This window comes from Xenia sp. Carnegie-2017, unplaced genomic scaffold, assembly GCF_021976095.1.
Source record: "Xenia sp. Carnegie-2017 unplaced genomic scaffold, XeniaSp_v1 HiC_scaffold_23, whole genome shotgun sequence".
Lineage (NCBI taxonomy): Eukaryota > Metazoa > Cnidaria > Anthozoa > Malacalcyonacea > Xeniidae > Xenia > Xenia sp. Carnegie-2017.
Genome location: NW_025813486.1, coordinates 10,871,448 through 10,877,447, shown reverse-complemented (window position 1 = coordinate 10,877,447; position 6,000 = coordinate 10,871,448). Strand labels below are relative to the sequence as shown.

The 6,000-nt window shown below is 36.1% G+C and overlaps 1 long non-coding RNA gene across 1 annotated transcript; it reads left to right on the top strand.

The window, feature by feature from the left end:
* The first annotated feature begins 4,829 nt into the window (after positions 1-4,829).
* On the top strand, positions 4,830-5,922 carry LOC124449804. The gene is made up of 4 exons (XR_006949606.1): positions 4,830-4,846; positions 4,911-5,184; positions 5,253-5,600; positions 5,684-5,922. It is a non-coding gene; the product is annotated as an uncharacterized LOC124449804 (long non-coding RNA).
* The last annotated feature ends 78 nt before the right edge of the window (positions 5,923-6,000 follow it).

Here is a 6,000-nt window from a genome sequence, read left to right as displayed (position 1 = left end):
GCATGGTACATTATTGAGAAAATTAAGCATAACTTTAAAGAATGGAGCCATCCCTGTCTACATGCCCTAATCTAAACAAGTGTAAACTAACGAGTGGAATGCTAAAAACAATCTCTCTTTATGCTCTTTAGGAAATGTCGTATACTATGTTAATTTTTGTGCTAATCCAAATTTCTTCTGTTTATTCATGGGCAGTGATGAGTTCGATTTAGGGGACAATCGTCTCCTGCGTAACGTTTCTCGGAGCCACCTTTAGTACCTTTTTAACTAGTTGCAGTTTCAACGATTGCCACATTAAGAATGCAGCTAATAAAAATGGGGTTTTTATAACTTTTTCTTCACAAATAATTTGCCCTCCAAATCACAGGAAATGCTGTTTCCAAGGCTATGGATTTCAAAATTTTGTGGGGGTCACGCCTCCGGCACGACATGGGTAAGCGGGAGCTACTATTTTTCCTGTCTACGCCCCTGTTTATCTCATATCAGTTCCTAAAAAATATTTTATTAATCTAATGGTAAAGGCCAAGTATAAAGAATTGGTGAATGTTTTTCATATCTAACGAGGCTTATGAAATTGAGATACCTTCATAGATGGTCAGCTTAGTAATGCATAGCATCTTTTTAACTCAGAACAAGTTTAATTCTATAAAAAGCTGTTTATGCTACAACTACTTAGCTGATCTAGCAAAGTTAATACTCTGAACGAAAATAAACATTTATGGCAAAACGCTCAATGTCGTCACTAAAATATATTTTAAAGCACAAACTCTCTCACAAAGCTTTTCTACATATTCATTATTCATCCATTGCTGCTTTAATGCATACTCATTTATGCATTGAGGAAATAAAACCTTACCTGGACATTATGTCTATTATTTATATAACTCTATTTACTTCCACATTCCAGAATTAGATAAAGAGATCTTCATGAATACAATTTATTATCTTCATAATTATATTGAGCCTAATCCTTTTCTTTCGGGAATAAATTTAACCAGAAAGGATATAGCGAGAATGTTTCACACAACTTAAGTGACACACGATTTCAAGATTTTTACTTAGCGCAACGTATAGGGGTGGATATCTATTGTAACATCAACATGGAAAATTTCATCCCTGTTGCTGCCAAGGACAACAATATGGATTTTATTGCAATATTGTTTGTAAACATGTTGTTGTATGTATGGATTGTGTGTTGATGATGTCTTTATCGACGTTGTTAAAGCAGTAAACTTTGTTTACACATTTTGGCAGAAAGTGCACCAGGAATGAATTTAATCATTGTTGCTTCATCCAGTTCATTGCTAATTTGCTATTCTTATTAAAGTTGTGCAAAGCAGTCAACCTTGCTTTTTCGCCAGAAAATGTATTATACTGCAAAATATGTGGGCTTTGTTAGTTTATTATGTTCACAGTTCACTCCTATGAATTTTTATTAAGGATACAATTGGTTATTTTGTAGTTTAAAAGCTATCCTCATGAAATTTAAAAATCATTTTATACAATTTATGACCACATCAACCTCTTAAGCTTGATAAAATGCATTTTATTTATTATTTCCACCGTTTAGATTTAATGCAAGTGGCAATTGTTTGTTTGTATATTGTATCACTCGCGAATTTGTTAACATAATTTTGCGTATGATACGCGTATCGTTCTCTTGTCATACACGTATCGTTCTCGTATCATACTCGTCTTGTTCTCGTATCATACGCGTATCGTTCTATTTTACGCGCATATCGCTTTTTTAATCTCTGACAATGGCTGATATAGTCTGTCTGTATACACGACAACTGCTCGATGCCGATTCGCGGCTAATTTCAGTGTATTTCTTTCCTTGCTTACGTAATATTAGTAGCTATTCTTTCCTTGGAATAAGGTTATAAACGCGTCCCCGCAGACATGAGAAAATAGTTTTAACACGTGCGTATCTACGTCCGCGATCTCTGATAGTGTCCGTATTGAATAAAAAGTGGTTTCATTCGACAAAGCATTTTTTTTTGCTGTAAGATACGCAGATACGCGTATCGCGTATATAGTATTTTACTCGTTCAAGCGCTGAATCTAAATCTCTAAAATTTACAGAGCACCGCACTCAAACGATTTATATATTACATATTTCCAGACCTGCGAACCCCAAGGAATACAAAATGTTGAGATTAATGCAGAACAACCTGGAGATCTGTCAAAAAAACTGGAGATTTCTATTCTTGTATACGACATATTTATAGATTGATTTATTAGGAAAATGGCAATGATTACCTCAAATGTTATGCACAAAAATTTTAACTCAACAAGACACATGCACTGTGTTTGCAAAAACCTACTTACGTGCTCTATTATACAGTGTAGTTGCCTTTTTTGACTGCTGTAAAAGTTCATTGTCGGGTTTCCACTTGTAGCAAGGATAGTGTTCTCAGAATAGGCTAGTTTCATTGCCAAAATGTTCGACAGTGTCCGATCATTGTTCAAATAGGAACGACTATCAGTTTTATTTTGCGCACAATACTGAAAAGCCGCTCCTCTTCGGCATTGCTGTGTGGAACGATGAGCACTGCCTCTTTAATTCTTAACAGATTCCGAAATCTTTTCATTGACGTTCCAGATTGCTGCATTTGTCCAATGAGCCACCATAAAAAATCTACACGATAATGGAACACCTTGTTTCCATCAGAATCAATACATTCAAGTACTTTGGCTGCTTTCCATGCTTCGTCCCCAATTTCAGAGTCATTAAGTGTTTTATAATCGCAAAATTCTTCATTAAGGGTATCAATTGGCACTTCTTCAAATATTGTGCTGTACCTATCATGGAAATACTGCACACACTCCCACTTCACCACATCAGGTGATTTTGTACGACCTGAAGCAGATGATGAAGCAATTTTTCTATCAGGGAAAACTTCCTTAAATAGTGGACCCGGATGATCAGCCGTTGCATTGGAAGATTATGCTGCACTAAAAAGTTTGTCATCATGACCTCTGTTTGATAACGTTTTTCTTTGTAGAATCTGTCCATGTTGCAATGTGTTGTGAAATCAATTGGGTATTTTTAGCAGCATCAACTATATTTTTATGTGTTACACGTTCACAATGCACCTTAACGTTTTTCAGACCTTGGTGACCAAAACTAATATCCCTTGCACAAGGGATGCAGTAAAAGCTGAATCGATTGTTTGAAATTGATTTTACAGGATAATTTTGAGACCACATGCAATGGATTGAATTTCCCTTGGTACTTAGCAGAGCCATCGTACTTCTTACTAGCTTTGCTTGTACTGCATTCTTGTCTTGACTCTGAACCTGAATCTGCATATTTTCGATAGAGCTTGTTAGAGAATTTCTATCATCATTGCTCCGTTTTGCGGCAGCCATTTTGTGTTACATAATTATACGAAAAAAAGAAAATCAATGTCATACCCAGTTCCCGGTGCACTGCAGGCGACAATACGTTATGTTTTGAATGCTACTCATCGAGTATTTCTTTCCATGCGATAAATAAAAATGCCAAAAAATTTCTAAAAGTCTAAGCTTTAAAAAAACCGGGAGATTTAGTATCTTTGTCGTGAGGTCGGGAAAAATGCAGCAAAAGCTGGAGTCTCCCGGCGAAACCGGGAGAATTGGCAGGTCTTTATTTCTTTTTATCACTTGCCTATAAAGTCTATCAAGCGACGGTTGGCTATTCTGTATTTCTGGAGTCGACGAGGAACTTTGTTGTGAATGTGACCTAGTTTACAACGTAGTTTGATTCGAAAGTTGATGATGAAAAATGCACATCCATATAAGCATGCTATTAATAAACGTATATTCTATTTGTATGAATCGAATCGTATTTTAACAAAAGGCACGTTTCGTCGCGATATAATAAACGCATATCATTCCCATCCCTTACACGTATCATTCTCAAATGGTTGTTTGGGAACGAGACAAACTTACTTAACTGCAAGTGATCAAACAGTTACTGATGTCGAAACTATCTTGAATTCAGAGTTAGTAGCCATGCTTAACTCTCGATGCTGGTAAAACTGAATTTATGGTAATCGACTCAAAACAAATGATAAATAGAAGAAAAGTCCCTAAAATTAACATTAAAGTCAATAATAAAATATTACTCGGGTTTCAGAAAGTAAAACATTAGCTTTAAATGTTGATTAAAATTTATCCTGGAAAAGACCTTCTGTTGAATAATAGTGGAATTACATAAAATTCCATACCAGGTATACTACGTACGCAATATCAACAAAAACGAAATCAATAAAGGGGTTATATCACGAATTTTAGCCCCCCTTTTTTATTAGCTAAATTGAAAGACCTTATTTCAGTGATTTTAAATCTGCAATTATAATTGAAATTGGATTGGTGAAAGTGATTTTATGGACGTTCAAAGTCACGATTTTCAGCATTTTTTTTGCGAACTTTTTGATCGGTATGCTAATGAGTTGTGACGTAGATAGTTGAACACATATATCAACATGGCGTATTCTACTAGTAATCTTAATAAGAAACGCGGAGGAAAACGCTGTGTTGCTGGCGGACCTAATCAATTTAGTTGCGCCAATGATTCAAAAACAGAAGGAATGTCGATGCATCTGTTTCCTAAAAAAGAAACAGAGCCGCGAAGACATAGAAAATGGGTAAATTTTGTGCGTAAACATAGACCGGTTTTGAGGCTTCCTCTACCTCTTGTCGGTGTTCTGCGCATTTTGATGATTCTTGTTTTGACCTTAATTTGAGCGTGCAAGTCAAGCTCAAAAGAAGGTTGAAGAAAGACGCTATCCCAACCATAGACGTGGCTGGGATTCCTGAACCATCACAGGACGAAATAACCGATCGAAAGCGCAGACAAGTAAGTTTACGCTTGTTTATGTTAATTTTTCTTTTGTCATATAAATTCGATATAAGTTTTGTAGATTATTCGACATACTCTCCATAAGCCATCGCTGAAGGAAACATGTTCTCTCGATGAGGAAGTACCATCTACTAGTGATGGAGCTGAGCTTGTTGAAGTATGCACTGGGGAAGCAAACGATTCGCCATTTGAAGAAGAACTACATGCAGTTGGTGAAGATATTTGTGAATCCCAGTCTCCATGTAAATCGTGCCATCGTCTTAAGAAAAAACTTACATCTTTACAAAAGACTTTAAGCTGGTATAAAAGACTTTAAGCTGCACTTTATCCGTGCTGTAAGTATGGGATAATGGTATTGTTTACAATTATTTTAGGATGTAATGATCTGCATTTTTTTCCTTAGTGGAACAGCAAAGACAGCAGTTACAAGACCTAACAGATGATGCAGATCAAATATTAAATAGCTCTGGGAATAAAAGTACGCGCAAATGTACTAAATGCAAAGCTCCAATGAAAGGACATCCTCGAGGTCAATGCTTCACTGAAAAAGAATAAATTGAAGTTGGTAGATGATAGGGCAGTGGTCAGACATTGCTTGGAGCCTGTCTGGAATGGAGAAGTAAGGCACCTCCTTCCCACCACCAGCCTGAGGGTTCACCTTAGGCAAGTGATAGTACCCTCTAGCCTCCCTATCTGGGCACTGATATACACACCTTTCCTGATGATTACAGTATTAATATAACATTGAATGGTATGTATACTTGTCAGATTGAAGATGACTATCTCACTCGATTGTGCAACTAATTAATTTTCATGAATAATTTTTTATTGTAGTTTAATGCTCAACATGCCCTTTGTGGATGCAGTGCACTCAAGTGTGAAGACCTTATAAGATAAGTTCATGTGGCTTGCTATTTTCCATTTTTACATTTATGCTATGATTTAATTCCATATAATTTTTCTTTTTTTTTCCCAAACTGACATTGAAGAAAAGATTTTCTTTACCGTATAGTGCATCCATGTATCTCCTCTTTGGTTTTCATCTAGGCATATTTCCTGACCATTCTAAACTCAGCAAAGAAGGCCAACAGTCTCTACAGTGCACAAGTTAAAAGACCTTTCCATCATCGCCCCTCTGATGGTATGTAACC